Source organism: Amblyomma americanum, chromosome 2 (genome assembly GCF_052857255.1).
Source record: "Amblyomma americanum isolate KBUSLIRL-KWMA chromosome 2, ASM5285725v1, whole genome shotgun sequence".
Taxonomy (NCBI): domain Eukaryota; kingdom Metazoa; phylum Arthropoda; class Arachnida; order Ixodida; family Ixodidae; genus Amblyomma; species Amblyomma americanum.
This window is the reverse complement of record NC_135498.1, coordinates 35,990,333-36,006,974: the sequence shown is the minus strand read 5'-3', so window position 1 is coordinate 36,006,974 and position 16,642 is coordinate 35,990,333. Positions and strand designations below refer to the sequence as shown.

General features: G+C 48.3%; 1 protein-coding gene across 5 annotated transcripts in view; it reads left to right on the top strand.

Annotated features, from left to right (window-relative positions):
- The first annotated feature begins 1,078 nt into the window (after window positions 1-1,078).
- The window catches only part of LOC144121003 (uncharacterized), a 58,268-nt gene continuing 42,704 nt past the window's right edge, over window positions 1,079-16,642 (top strand). For 2 of the 5 annotated variants that reach the window (XR_013312508.1, XM_077653894.1), the window contains exon 1: window positions 1,082-1,293. The gene's annotated coding sequence lies outside the window, so the exon portion shown is untranslated. Of the gene's footprint in view, window positions 1,294-16,642 lie in introns of all 5 variants that reach the window. The other 3 variants (XM_077653892.1, XM_077653891.1, XM_077653893.1) reach the window with 3 other exon arrangements.

Genomic DNA, 16,642 nt, shown 5'->3' with positions numbered 1-16,642 from the left:
AGCAGTTAATAACTTTTCAGTCCTTTAATTCGCTACAAGCTATTCGAAAAATGACACTATTTCTGCTGTCAACTTACACGTCTGCATGAGACTAAAAGCTGTCATTTTATTTTCGCGCTGCGCCTGTTCTTGACCCCCACTGGCACCCGCAGAAATCTAGCCACATACATAACGAACAAAAAAAAAACTGCTTCCACACATGTTAGCGAAAAACGCGACCCCCTTTCCTTTGTACTTCCACGCTTTGAGACTGAACCACGTTTATTTGGAACCACAGGGATGACCCAGTAAAAATGTAAAGGACGCGTGCAGCCTAACCAGCGGCAACTAGCACACCAGCTAACTATATCCTACTGTGTGGAGGTCGCTGCATTTCTTCCGAGTTTGGTCGGGTTGTTTCCGTTGGCGTTTGCCCTCGCCGATGTGAAAACCATTTGCTGGGAATTTCAAGGACAGGCCTTTATGAGTTTTTGCTTTGTTTTGCATTTTGTCTATTTCCAGAACTACACTTGCTTCGGCTGCATGTGCGCAGATAACCTCTGCACCGTCCACCTCATTTAGCCACAAACTCACGCCGTGAGGCTGAGGTCCAAACAACTGACCTCAGTCACGCTACTTTTGAACCAATTGACGGCTTCAATTCTACCTCACCATACGCCGTGAGTTCAAAGTTACTTTGAACCTGAGGACTGCCTCGTGTTGGTGTCAAAACGTCACGAAGTTGCCATCCTTTTCACACACGCGCACTCCACAGCATGGCACCCTCCATTCCTGGCTTGTACAATGCCTACCGCCGCCATCGTGTAGTCGCACTGCCGCGTAAGTGCTGGCTAGGTATTAAAACATTTGCTGCGCTCTTCGACCTCGGCACCGAAAAGAAAGAGGACGTTGTACGTCTTTGAGGAGAAGGGATACCCCAAGCTGGCGCAGAGACAAAATTTCAAATCTGGCGCCACAGATCCGGCGCGCATCCCTCGCACGCACCCTCCTTCGCCGGATATGCTGCCAGTGACGTCAGTGCCGATGGCCGCTCTCCTCATTATCAGTTCCCGCCGGGAGCCGCTGCTTCACGCGTTGCCGGCTTATCAGCCAGACTGCGAAGCAGCACGCCCGTGGCAGCCACCCCTTCCAGAACGGCTGGACGAGGAAGCGAACGCTTAGAACACGCTTGAAAAATACGGTGGTCGACATCTTGCTTGTGCGCCATGCCAGTGGGTGCAGGCGCCGTGGAGTATTATTCTGCCGCGTTTTCAGCAGGAATCTAAGAGCTTATTGGTGTCGACAACAGCGAAGGTGAGTGAGAGAGCCCTTCGCGTTGTTCGCTATTCCGATACTATCCCATACTTCGATAAGCGCATATCTCGCCCGCACAGCAACGTTCGTTGGCTTCGATTAATAACCTTTACTCGTAGTTACTTGCTGCGGTAAGGACAGCTTTTCTAGCCAGCCTTCTTTCTCGTTCGCTCTGTTTTCACTGGAATAAAGTTCCTGGTGGCTGCGAGCGTTTTGAATCGCTACACTCGGGAACGAGTTGCTTCAATTAAACAGCCTCAGGGATCAAATGACCGTCGTCAGGAATCGACGCACCGCAAAACATGTGTGCAGGCGTGCTACGATCATAACTGCCGTCAACCCCTTTTTAAAGCCACTGTTGGATCGCTATACCGCTGACTACTTATACGCTGCTTCGAGTCGGAGCAAAATAAACACGTTGTTGCCAGTGGCTAGAAGTGAAGCTTACAAACTGTTTCGTGCGTGTATGTCTCAGTGCATAACTAACGTCTTATACCGGTCCGCAATGCGTTTTGTTCGTGTTGGAAGATCTGACTACACAAGCTACAACACGCACATCTTATAGCATTGTGAGTTTAAAACTGGAGGATAATAAATAAGACGACTAGAATCTGTCAGTAGTTTGCCGCACAGTGCTCTGTGCCTCATAACGTCCGTTTTTAAGGCAGTGTACCCTTTTTTTTCTCTCGTCCGCGCCGGCGAGCTAGGAAGCCGCTTTAGATGTTTACAACATGGCGGCTATACGAGTGGCGGTGACTCAACTTTGCCTCCGTTATCTGCGGAACGGATGTAGCCTTAGATCGCACACACAAAAAAAATTATCTTCCGATAGCTTGTGCATACTAGACTTTTTGACCGGCTACTTCTCACTAGACGATTGTTTTCTATATCTCTTGACATTTTAAAACTGAAAACCCTGCCTGCCTGCGCTACCAGCACATTTTACTATAGACAACTGAGCACGTACTTGGCGCTTGTCTTGTACAATGCGGCGAGAAACAATCGCTATGCCCTGCACTGAACCGTCTTGATGCCGTCCGCTGGTGGACATGAATATTCTCAGACGGTGTACGCGGCGATTGTCACGCCTCTTGAGCCCTGTCAAGCACTCCTATGTGTCTCAAAGGTGTCGCGCCGGCCCTTTAAGCTGTGCCTTTGCCGTACACAAAGTCCGTGCTGAATTTCTATACTCAGTGCCCGTTTAGTGCGGAAACACTTTTGGCCTCATAACCTGGAAAATGTCGGTGCGTGGTGAAGCTTCTGAAGTTAGTCACGTGATGCTGGAAATGGCGGGAAATAAACGAGACTTTGGATGAGGGTCACGTTGACCAACCCGGAGATATGAAATGTTACCGCGACTGCAGGTTTCGACACCGCGAGCAGATCAGCTTCGCTGGCCACTGCACGAAAGCACTATGGTATCACCGCAGCCGATCATGCCGGTGTTAAACACACAATCTCGCGCTCCGCATTGCAATTCGTCACCGTCATGAACTTTCATCTATCTATGCGATAGTCCCGAAAGGAAAGGCAACGCGCTTTCAGGCACGTGGCGTAGGTGTCCAACCTGCAGAATCCTGCTTTCGCGCTACATTTCATGGTTAGCAATGCTAAACTGCCAGCATTTTCCATTCCACTTCAATTCCACATACTTTTCAACAAGTGGATGGTAGCAAACCGGTACTTTCTCCTGGTTAACCTCCCCGCCTTTCTTTCTAGCCTTTCTCTCTTTCCCCTTAGAATGATTTTCATACAATGGCATTAGGATGGCCATGAAGGCAAAAACTTTCCGTCGCAGTGTGAAGCATCCACCTGCCTATCGTGGCAGGGGGTGGTTAGGCGATTCCCTCTCTCCACCTGTCAATCATCCCTCTTCCCTCCCCTTCTGTAACCTTAGGGTAAAAGAGGGAGACGCCGGACTAAAAATTAATGCCTCAGCATGAAAGGAAAATGACCAAGAATGAATCGGCAAACATGCATAGCAGAACGCTATTAAAATAGAAATGGAACAAGAATAGAATCAGATTTGGAATTTACTGATGAGTGAATGGCTATACAATCAAAACTGGAATAGAATCACACCCGCCGCGGTGGCTCAGTGGTTAGGGCGCTCGACTACTGATCCGGAGTTCCCGGGTTCAAACCCGACCGCGGCGGCTGCGTTTTTATGGAGGAAAAACGCTAAGGCGCCCGTGTGCTGTGCGATGTCAGTGCACGTTAAAGATCTCCAGGTGGTCGAAATTATTCCGGAGCCCTCCACTACGGCACCTCCTTCCTTTCTTCTTTCACTCCCTCCCTTGTCCCTTCCCTTACGGCGCGGTTCAGGTGTCCAAAGATATATGAGACAGATACTGTGCCATTTCCTTTCCTCAAAAACCAACTATATATATAGAATCACGGTTTGAATACACTGGCATAGATCACATTTCCGCCGCATCAATCCAAATGATCGCACCTATTTTTTTTTTTTGTCTCAACATCTCGTACGACTTAGCTTCATATGACGGTTTAAAAACTGGGGTTTAAGCGTGACGATTACAGAAGTACATTGACAAGTACTGAAGTACAACTACAGACGCCTGTGCTTGTCCTGTCTTTTTGTGTGTGTTATCGTAGATCTTTGTTTCGCAAGTTGACATGCAGAACCAACTAGCCAGACAACATACTTTACTGAAGTAAATGGAACTTGGCCGTGCCGGCACACCTGGTAGTTCTGTTCGGTCGCTTCCTGTGTGCATTGTACCGTACGTTTTTTTTTTTACTTCAGTGAAAACTATTGATCGAAAGAAACTCGTCCCGAAATTTTATATTCAACTTGTTTCCGGTACATTGGTTCAACCCAAGGATATGAGTACGTGACGTGCAAGCAAAAGATTTCCCCCTTTTATGCGTAGCGCATTTATATCTTCGACTACAACATCTGATGTAGTAAGGCGACTTGCGTAGTAAAGATTCGGACACGGATCTATAAAGCACAATGCGAACGTATGCGTCTCTTCAGGATAAATACGTCTTTGGCGAGTTCACTTCTGATGTCCCAAAGCTTTCTGAGCGTGGCCTCAAAACGACTACATCCATCTATTACTATTATTACTACTATTCTCCATCTATTATTACATTTATATTATGCAGCGAAGAAAAGGAATTTTCTTACTATTTCTGCTGGTTTTTAACTACTTCCTGTGTAGACCATTGGAGCAAGCACGTCGCTTATATCTAGATAATCTATTGACGAACGAATAATGGTCACTGACCTTAATTAAGAACGCATTATTGCAAATAGTAAGCTGCCCAGCCCAGGCACGTATCCAGGAGGGTATCCTACCCTCCATCGAACGCCCAAGCACTCGTGCACAAACTTCCTGATACAAGTATTTACCTTGACTCCTCCCGAAAAAAAAAACAGCCCACGTGCCTGGTCGAACCCACACTAGAAAAATTATAATTATAATTATAATTGGTTTTTTGGGGAAAGGAAATGGCGCAGTATCTGTCTCATATATCTTTGGACACCTGAACCGCGCCGTAAGGGAAGGGATAAAGGAGGGAGTGAAAGAAGAAAGGAAGAATAGGTGCCGTAGTGGAGGGCTCCGGCATAATTTCGACCACCTTAGGATCTTTAACGTGCACTGACATCGCACAGCACACGGGCGCCTTAGCGTTTTTCCTCCATAAAAACGCAGCCGCCGCGGTCGGGCGCGATAATCTGTTTCTGTTCGAAACCACGTATTTACTTTCCGGGTCGAACTGCGCATCAACGAGAAGGCATACAGTGTTTGCGGTGCAAACAACATACTGCGCAGTCTTTCGTTTTCTGTCTCCTTAAGCTTGTGTGGCATCCCTTTGTATACATAGGTCGACAAGTCTTGTTTATATGCATGGGTGAATTCCCATTGGTGCATCACTTGGCATTTGTATGCGCACGCATCTCTTTGTACAGGCGGGCGCTTTGCTGATGTAATCTTCGTTGAGTCAACGAATAACATTCGTATGCGTGACGCCGCCGCGGTGGCTCAGTGGTTATGGCGCTGCTGTCCCGAAAGACGCGGGTTAGATCCGGGCCGCGGCGGTCGAATTTCTATGGAGGCGAAATTCTAGACGCCCGTGTACTGTGCGATGTCAGTGCACGTTAAAGGACCCCAAGTGGTCGAAGTTTCCGGAGCTCTTCACTAAGACCGCAATATTATGTACAATTTCATTTCTCCTTGACGCTGTTTCGATTTCGGTTACTTCAAGCGATCAATGGCTATGACGTGTAGTTGAACTTTAGGTCACGTGAGGCAGAAGAAAACGGCAACATAACCGTTGATACGTCGTTTGCTGCAATTCTAGCTCTTAAAGCAGATGGGTTTGAATGCTGTTATGAGTTAAAACTACCTTTTCCTATCAGTATTTATACTGCGCGTTTTCCGCGCATCACGTGACCTAAAATCACAACTACATGGCACAGTTGTCGTTCGCTTGATGACACCAAAAGAGCGTTAGAGAAAAAAATCAATTACAAATTATTTAGCGGTCGTAGGCGAATACCACGCGGTGATCTATGCATCTAATGCCCAACGCATCATTTGAAAGAAGAAAACATTCAATGAAATTAGGTGTCCTTTCAGTCGACGCCATAGGAATGTGCATGTGGGTACTCGCACAATCAAAAGTTGCGGACAAATTGCATTGTGCTCATTTCGTCTCTTTCCGTCACCTCCATGAGTCTTTTTTTTTCAGTGAAGTGTTTGAAGTGGTGGCATTGGCCTTTGCATGCATCACTCGTTCCATTGAAATGATTTTCAGCGTTTATTCATTTTTTCCCGTTGATAAGCTAAACTTTGCACTTCGTCTTTTGTGAAACGAGCATCGTTTCAAGATTAAAATTAAACCAGAATGAGGGAGGCGGGAGAACATGTATGCGACGATAAACGCCTAAGGGAACCCTCTCTCATCGGCCGTCGTTTTTGAAAGAAGCCAGCGTTTGCTTGCTTCTGCGCAGAGCTTTGAAGAAATACATATAACAAGAAAACAGACTATAGCAACGAAGGAAACGACAACAGAGCGCAACAGTGCTGCATTTCAAGAAGACAAGCCAACTAAGTGAAAGCAACCTACCATTACGAAGACTAAATTACCAGAGTTTGAACGCAGAACTAAGTCGCCTAGCCTTGGCTACCGTCTCCCATAACGTTCAAGCTTCTTCGTTCCTGCGCACTTCTCCGCATCTCAGGCGCACCCTGTGGGGAAGCGTCACTTAAAGCGCACGCGTTCCACTTTTATGAGCTCACTAGTGAGTGGCGCCATCTGGCGGTTTGTCTGCGAACCTGTGCGCAGCTTGCGTATGACAGGTGCTGTTATTGCGCTGCGTTACGCGCTCGAAAGCGTACAAACTCTTTATGGAGATGCTTACTGATAGACTCTGACTTACTACGTAGGCCGTGAAACTTACGGTTCTCGGAAGACGGCGTTACCACTAAGCGACAGGCTTGAAGTGCCGGCGGTTTATAAGCCACTTCACTGCTTCACTCGCTTCACTCCGCGGCCGACATCGGTAGCTCTAGCGAAGTGCAGCGCTTTGTCCGGCGTTCGCCGCGCGATATGGTGAAAAGCAGCTTATCTCTATCGCGTACCCGCCCCGGTGGCTCAGTGGTTAGGGCGCTCGACTACTGATCCGGAGTTCCCGGGTTCGAACCCGACCGCGGCGGCTGCGTTTTTATGGAGGAAAAACGCTAAGGCGCCCGTGTGCTGTGCGATGTCAGTGCACGTTAAAGATCCCCAGGTGGTCGAAATTATTCCGGAGCCCTCCACTACGGCACCTCTCTCTTCCTTTCTTCTTTCACTCCCTCCTTTATCCCTTCCCTTACGGCGCGGTTCAGGTGTCCAACGATATATGAGACCGATACTGCGTCATTTCCTTTCCCCAAAAAACCAATTATTATTATTATCGCGTCTTCTAGCTGTGTACAAATCGAGGCTTGGCAAGACTGGAGTGGCAAAGGAAAACTTGTTTTCGAATTCACATCCGTGGGTATTGGCAGGCAGTAATGGGAGGCAGTAATTGAAGGGTTAGAGGCAGGGGCTGGAACATTTTAATGAGAACGCTTTAGATGGCTCATGAAGACACAGCTTTAGACAATGCAATCGCGGAGGCTCGCCGCCGACTAGACGAACTCACCCAGCGCCGGGAACAGCGTCGTTCTCAATCCTCTCGAAGAATTCTCATAACTCGGGAGCAATCATCAGAGGAATCACCTAGGGTAAGCACTGGCCCACAATCAGGTGCCGACCACCTGTTAGCCGTGACTACCCCGACAGTGGACAAGATATTAGCGCTGATGAAGCAGGTGACATCCCTCATTGTGGAAGCTCTTCGGCCTCGTCATGGATAGCGCATCATCATCGGTGGTGGTGCAGTGGAACTGTCGCGGTTTCGCTAATAAGGCCTCTGAAGTGAACATCCGCCTTCGCGACGGAAAGCTGAGGGCATGGGCGTTCCTACTGCAAGAGCATAATGCACTCCCACGCCTTTCAGGTTTCTGCGCATACCATTCACCATCTATCCCTGATCGCCGTTGCACCGCCTCCTCCCTCAGCCCAGGTAAATCTGCAATTTATATTCACAGTTCAGTTCCGCACACACCGCTCGACCTTTCACGGTGGTGCAACACACGTCAAGAGGTGGTCGCGCTTCTCGTAAAACCTGCACGCACACCACTTATTCTAGTTTCTTTTTATAGTCGTCCTGGCTCCGCATCTCCCAATCTGGGATGGGTTCGTTTTCTACGGTCTACCAACTCGGGTATCCCTATTCTAGTTGGCGGTGACTTCAACGGCGCACACACTGCGTGGGGTTACCCATCGGATTCCTCAAGGGGTTCACACATCCAAGGGAGCTTTTCAGATCATTCCTTTCAACTTTTAAACCACCCGAATACTTCTACCCGCCCACGAGGTGGCCCGTATTCACCTGATTTGACTTGGTGGTTAGGCCCCGGTAACCCTCGTTGGGCTGTTGATTCTGATACTTGGGGTAGCGAACACAGCCCTATTTTTATCTCCCTCACGCCTACGCGTCTACGGAAAATACGCCGCACTGTACGAATAACATCATGGGATGCTGTACGCGCAGACAATCATTTATCTACATTCAACCCCTCTTCAGCATTGTCTACTCTATCTGATGTTCTCGCTACTCACACTATTACCACTACTGTAAATGAAGATGACCCAAACCCGGACATACATCTCTTGAATCTGTGGGCTCTTCGTCGCCAGGCGGATCTTTACGCTACTCGTCACCCCGATGACCCTTCGGCTCTTCCTACTCTTCACCGCGCTACCGCACGGGCGCGGCGCTATGCAAAGCGGCTAGGCAGGCAACGCTGGGCTGCATGGTGTGCCCGCCTGTCCTCTACGCAGGGCAATCGACATCTTTGGAGAGTGTTTCACGCCATGGAGCGCCCTTCTCAGGTTGCAGATTACACAGAGAGCATTCGCCTCGCGCTAAATGTGGATGAGGACACATTTGCACAACAAGCGGCCCGTCAATTTTTTCCAAATCATGACTGCACCGCTACGTCTCCACCTGACTTATCGGTAACAGAGCCCCCCGATGGGATTACTTCTGACCTCACCATGGCAGAGCTGCTGGCCTCCATTGACCGTTTAAAAACTACTACTACTCCCGGGCACGACGGCATACCTAACTCCTTATTCCGTAACTTGGAAGGGAGGGCTTTGGAAACCCTACTTGATACTTTTAACGAAGTGTGGCTTTCTGGCGTCATGCCGGGAGACTGGAAGCATTCTATTGTGGTTCCAATCCCCAAGTCAGGTCAGCCTCCAGTATCTCTCTCGGCCCTTCGTCCAATTTCCCTTACCCCTACCATCTGCAAGCTTTATGAAAACATTCTAGCCGCACGCTTATCATGGTGGCTGGAATCCCATGATTGTTACCCAGATTCCCAAATTGGTTTCCGCCCACATATTGGAACGGAGGACGGCCTTGCTACTTTGGCTGCTGACGTGCTTGACCACTCTCCACAGAGTCACCTTGTACGAACCGTAATCGCTACAGACATAACAAAGGCATATGATAACATCCTTCACTCTGCCATTCTTGCCTCCCTTCAAACTCTTGGTCTCCCTTACCGGTTCCTCCTCTCCATTCACGCCTTTTTAGCAAATCGAACCTTCAGCGTGCGTGTCCACGGAAAGCCCTTTGGTAATTTCACTTCCAATAGAGGAGTGCCGCAGGGCTCCGTTCTCGCCCCCACATTATTTAATGTGGCTTTAATTCCTCTGGTTCGAGCCCTAGAGACCATCCCTTCTATCCGCGTGCTTGCATATGCCGATGATGTCACCTTGTGGTGCTGTCATCCAGATGCGTCTATTCATCAGTCGGTCCTTCAACACGCGCTGGATGTATTGACATCTCGCCTCCCACCTTTGGGTCTAACACTCTCTCCTACTAAATCATGTTTCATTCGAATTGGAAATAAAGCCGCCTTACGGAAAGCTCCCCCTTTAAATTTTACGGTACATAATTCTCTGATTCCTCAGGTAGAAACTGTTCGTATTCTTGGTCTTCTCCTCCATACATCTGGGACTGGCACCCCGTGGCTGACAGCCACCCGTAAATCGGCTCACGCTACTCTAGGTCTGATTCGTCGCATAGCTATGCGCTCTGGTGGCGCACGTGCTCATACGGCCCGCCAGCTTGTGCGCTCTATCCTTCAGCCACGGATAGTATATCAGGCTCAATTTCAACGTCTCACCCGCAGACAGTGGGACTCCCTTGAAGCTATCAATCGTGAGGCTATGCGCGTCATAACATATCTGCCTCGTTTAACACCCATACCTGTGCTACAGGAGTTCGCCCAACTTAATACACTCAGTGAGATCATCGACCAACGGGTGGCAAATAGAGCTCGAAAACAGTCTCTCAAACTTCATCGTTTAAAGACACTTCCACCGTGGTCCTATTGCCAGCTCACTGACAATCGCCCCACTGTTTCCCCGTCGGTATCAGCAGCGTATCTGCCTGAAGGGTGCATATTATACACGGATGCATCTCATTCTGCAGAGAGGGGAGTTACTGCTGTGTATAGTCCATCTCATCCGCATCTCAACTCTCGCGCGACGTATACTGCGGATACGTGCACTCCCCTGGCATTGGAACTTCAAGCCATTTACAATGCCATTGCTTCCCTTCCGCTCGTTCCAACATTCAATACAGTTCACATTTACACCGACTCCCGCGCCGCCCTTAAACAGCTGAAGGCTGTTCGACGAACGTTCCAGATTTCACAATCTATTCATGTGCTCTGCGCAAAGTATCCATGTCCTGTGCGCATACACTGGATTCGCGGCCATGCCCAGGATCCACATAACATTCAGGCGGATGCTATGACTCATCTTCATACATTAGACGATCCGCCACCTTCCCCTCTTCCCCCAGATCCGTTCCTGTCCCACGTTTCCGATTCCGAAGTTCTGCGCCAGCGAACACGCGCTCTAATTCCTCCGTGTTCGCACCCTCTCCCCCGTAGTCTTACTCGGCAGGAGGAGGTATCCGTGCGCCGGATTCGGGCAGGGGCGGCTCTGACACCATCTGTCCGTCATCGGTGGCGTGCCAAAGATCTGCCACTACCTGACAGGTGCCCTCACTGTGGCGCTGCACCGGACATATGTGATGTGCGGCACTTGTTGTGGACGTGCCCAGCGACGGCTGCTATCAGAAAACGGCTCCTCAGGGAGGTGGGCCTGCGGTGGAACCGCGAAAGTGACTTCGTGAAGTGGACAATGGACAACCGTTTCATTAACAACCTCTGCGACTACCTCAGCGCAACGGTTCTTCACTCCTTCTTTTAACTTTCAATCCCGTGCATTCCTTCCCCCCTTTCCTTTTTCAACTTATGCCTCATGGCACACTTCTCGAATAAAAAAAAAAAAGATGGCTCATCAATACCCGCCGCGGTGGCTCAGTGGTTAGGGCGCTCCTCTACCGAGCCGGCGTACCCGAGTTCGAACCCGACCGCGGCGGCCGCGTTTCGATGGAGGCGAAACGCAAAAGGCGCCCGTGTGCTGTGTGACGTCAGTGCAGGTTAAAGAACCCCAGGTGGTCGAAATTATTCCGGAGCCCTCCACTACGGCACCTCTTTCTTCCTTCTTTCACTTCCTCCTTTATTCCTTACGGCGATGTTCGGATGTCCCCCGAAATATGTGAGACAGTTACCGCGTTATTTATTTTCCTCAGAAACCAATTTTCATTTTCATGGCTCATCGACGGGAAATTCCGGCGTCACTAACAATTAGCGTTACAAAACTCGCAATTGGCCCAAACGGTGTGACGTGAACAAAGGCGGGGAAATGCGAAACGAACCAGCAATAGTCGGTACTGAATGTTTTACAATCAATAAATCAATCAATCAATCAATGACAACTAGTTCCAGCGCCTGCGGGTACTTACGGCCGGACCAACTATATGAATACAATGGCATTAGAATTTAATTGTAATATCATGCATTTGAATGTCTTGACATGACTTCAACCACGGCCGTTGCCGTTCAGATATTACGCAGCATAGTGCAAGTACATAGCGTACCTCTATAATGACGCACCAACTTGGCCACTGCAGTGGTTTCGAGTAAAAGATTGTGACTCCCCAAATTATCGCGCAAGTACAGAGCCAGTAGCGTTCGACTCTACGTGAAATGTAGCACAGGACTCCAAGTAGTAACATGAGTCAGCCGTCAAACGGGAGTTTAACTGTCGACCAACAAATGCAAAAGTGTCTATATCGTCAACCCGTATCGCAAGCTCACTGGTGGACGCAAAGCGATGCTATCACACTGTCACACGTAGTGAGCGATCAAGTGTCCTCCTAGGTTTTGTCTTTTTATTAGTAATAGACGCTCAGATAAGAATTACTTTGGTTTGGGCTATTTGGCGCATAACTTCTAGATGATGTCAGGACGGCGCGAGAACAAGGACAAAAGAGGCGCACGAACACAACAGGACAGGCGCCAGGTGGCGCCTGTCCTGTTGTGTTCGTGTGCCTTTTTTGTCCTTGTTGTTTTCGCGCCGTCCTGAAATCATCTAGAAGCTCAGATAAATTTGCCCAAATGGATTAGATCGAGAATGACACGCTGGTGCGAATAGTAGAGCGCACGCACAGACAAATGCAATGCACTGACTTGTGTAGCAGCGCATATAAAATTTAAGAGGCAAAGGCTGCTTTGTCCTTTCTCGGTAGAGGACCCGTCCAGTGGTTGATGTTCATTTTCTTGCTGTGAAGAAATGTTTGCGTCCCTCATTAGGAAGGCGCAAGAAACCAGCAACTGCTTCTGTCGGCTTTCAGAGGCGCTGTAAATTACAACCTGAATACAACCTGAAGTGTGTGCTGCCTGATTAGTTGTCATCTAATGACTGAATGTATCGCGTATGCCTACACCCAGTTGTTGCTGTCAAAGGAGTAATTTTATGCCTTTTCTGCAAATGCAACGTGAGCCCGCCTAAATATAAAACTATACTAAATTTAATTTACGACGCACTCATTCTCATCGCTATAGCATTAAAAAAAAAGTCAAGAACCCTTCAAGTCTTCATTTACTGTTTGTTTTCTATACGACTATTTCATTTCCGTTTGGTTTAGTTCTTTATTATTTTCGGCACAGGGTACTTGGAAAGGTATGTGCTGACTGAGGCGATAACGAGCATTTTCTTTATTTGGAGTCAAGCCTGGAACCCGACCGCGGCGGCTGCGTTTTTATGGAGGCAAAACACTAAGGCGCCCGTGTGCTGTGCGATATCAGTGCACGTTAAAGATCCCCAGGTGGTAGAAATTATTCCGGAGCCCTCCACTACGGCACCTCTTCTTCCTTTCTTCTTTCACTGCCTCCTTTATACCTTCCCTTACGGCGCGGTTCAGCCCCGCCGCGGTGGCTCAGTGGTTAGCGCGCTCGACTACTGATCCGGAGTTCCCGGGTTCGAACCCGACCGCGCCGGCTGCGCTTTTATGGAGGAAAAACGCTAATGCGCCCGTGTACTGTGCGATGTCAGTGCACGTTAAAGATCCCCAGGTAGTCGAAATTATTCCGGAGCCCTCCACTACGGCACCTCATTCTTCCTTTCTTCTTTCACTCCCTCCTTATCTCTTCCCTTACGGCGCGGTTCAGGTGTCCAACGTTATATGAGACAGATACTGCGCCATTTCCTTTCCCCAAAAACCTATTATTATTATTATTATTATTATTATTATTATTATTATTATTATTATTATTATTATTATTATTATTATTATTATTATTCAGGCGTCCAACGATATATGAGACAGATACTGCGCCATTTCCTTTCCCCAAAAAACCAACCAATTATTATTAAGCCTGGGCCACATCTGCAGCTTCGGCATTTTGGCGGGAGATTTCCTATAGCTTGATTCTGTCGTTGGTGGTCTGTTGGGATTCCGCGATTGATCGCGGCCAGGCTTTGCGGCTCCTGACGTGGAGTGATCCATCTCGGCTAACTGTGAATGATAACGCTAAGGGAACAGGACGGGAAAGCGGATATGCACTGACAGGGGCACCTGAGGTCAAACTTCAAAGTGTGCTGGTTGTCACGGGGCCCGCAGACTTGGTTACGTGGTTTTCATGGGTGTTCTTTGGCGTATTGGTGCAACACGTCACAAAGTTCGTCACAAAGCGTAGCCACGTCCATTACCAGTGTCCGATGTCAAGAGCCCATGGTCAGGCCAAGGACAGCCCATTATCACTTATCTGCCTGGCTTTAGAGAATATAGATCATACAAAAATTAGCATTATTTTTTGATACACTACAGGTTGTTGCACCTGAAACGTTACAAAATTTAAAAAAATAGCCTCTTTGAGTTAGAAGAGCACTCTTTTCGGCGCAGCATTGTCAGCGGTGTAGTACTTCAGAGTACAGCTAAGATGTGCTAACTAGCAGGCTGGTTAACTAACATTGAATAGTTAACCTTTAATAAGAACCTTTGATAGATAAGAATGGGGTGGAGCGCATATGGCAAATTCTCGCAGATCATGAGTGGCAGTTTACCAATTTTCCTCAAGAGGAAAGTACAACAGCATAATCTTACCGGTACTCACCTACGGGGCAGAAACGTGGAGGCTAACGAAAAGAGTTCAGCTTAAGTTAAGGACAACGCAGCGAGCCATGGAAAGAAAAATGATAGGTGTAACGTTAAGAGATCGGAAGCGGGCAGAGTGGGTGAGAGAACAAACACGGGTTAATGACATCCTAGTTGAAATCAAGAGAAAAAAATGGGCTTGGGCAGGGCATGTAATGCGAAGGCAAGATAACCGCTGGTCCTTAAGGGTAACGGAGTGGATTCTAAGAGAAATTAAGCGGAGCAGAGGGCGGCAGAAGGTTAGGTGGGCGGATGAGATTAAGAAGTTTGCAGGCAAAGGGTGGATGCAGCTGGCAAAGGATAGGGTTAATTGGAGAGACATGGGAGAGGCCGTTTGCCCTGCAGTGGGTGTAGTAGGGCTGATGATGATGATGATGATGAGTTAACGTTTTAACTATTACTGTTAGGCTCCTTAATTATTGAGACGTGTAGTCCACTGTAAGTAATACCATGTAAGTTTTTCGGATTTTGAAAACGCTGCTACCCTCGGCGCTGTGGCCCGACAGATTTTGATCTGTGATTTATGTGTCCAATAAAGCAAAAATCAATCACTCAGTCAATCAAAAAATTTTGGCTACATAGCGCCAAAATACATGCGTTCTCGAGAAGCTTGCCGGCAAAGCAACTTCTCCAGTCAAAATAGCCAAAATTTGTTGGGCCACAGCGCCGAGGATAATTGACTTTTCGAAATTCTAAAAAGTGATATGAATAATATTTACGGTGGGCTACACGTTCTCAATAATTAAGGAGCCTACCAGCAATAGTTATAAATTAAACTATTCAATAATATTTAACCAGCCTGCTAGTTAACACGTCTTAGCTGTATTCTGGAGTACTGCACCGGCGACAATTCTATGCCGAAAAAAGCGCTCTTCTAACTCAAATAACCTATTTTTAAAAATTGTGGGAAGTCTTAGGTGTAACACCCTGATACTAAGACATGACATAAGGAGTATGAAGGTGTAGATATGGCGCTGTAGTTGCTGTAATAATTGGGCTCACGAACCGTGGTCCGTTATCAGGCTCCCCGCAGGGGGACGTCTGCAGCTTGCGGGCATTGGTGAGCGGCGACACCGCGGGTTCCCGAGCATCCGCAGGGACATCCCCGCAGGGGGATGACAGTGAATGGTGCATCACCACGGACCCGAGCACCCGCGCCTAGCCGTGCGTGGCATCGCCGTGTCCAGGGAAAAGGGGATCATGGTGGTTGAGCCGATGCCGAGCGTTTGGACCTTTAAGGCCCCTCGGCGGAGGCAACACACCACTTTGGTCCTAGCTTCCTGTAGACGGCACCTCCGGCCTGACCCGACCGGGGGAAATCGGCAGTCGCCTTTTCCTGTCCTCCCCTCTATCTTTCACTTTCCTATCTTCTTTCGCACAACTCTCCTGTCTTCTCCTCTCTGCATTACTTTTTCCTTCTTCCTGGCGGCGAGGGTTAACCTTGTGTGACAAACTACCCTGAGTTGTGTCTTATTGGGTTAGAGTTGGGGTGTACAGCTGGCGTGGGCAAGACTTGCTTGCAAGTTCCTGTCCCGTCCCCAAGTTGGGCTCCATGGGGGGTGGCTGGCATCATGACCGAACATTAAACACACTTTATGACTCCCCCTCCCTCACAAAATCGCGCTCTTAAAAGAATGCGGACCGAAGACAACTGCCCAGTGTTTCCAAAAAACAAAAGAACATTTCCCTACGTATCATGTCGTACATAGTGAAGATGCAGAGCAACCAGCCAGAAAAATCTCTCCATTCATTGTTTCAAAATATCTTACTGACGCTCTGGGCCTTGGCTACAAGGTGACGAAGTTAGCTAGTGGCGACCTCCTCCTCCAAATCTGAGGCAAAGCACAATACTCAAAACTCCCAACCTTAGTGTCCTTCGGATACATCCGTGTAACCGTAACTACCCACCGATCACTGAGCACAGCCAATGGAGCAATATCTGAGCATGATCTCCTGAACCTTTCTGAGGAAGAGATGTTGGAGGGTCTCAAAGACCAGAACGTCACTGAAGCCCATCGTATCAAAATCCGAAAAGACGACAAGGAAATACCAACAAAACATATAGTCCTGACCTTTGTCTCCAGCCAACTTCCCGGAATCATAGAAGTAGGATATCTTAAAATAAATGTAAGACCATACATCCCAAACTCCAGACGCTGCTTCAAATGTCAAAGATTTGGCCATGGCTCACAGAGCTGT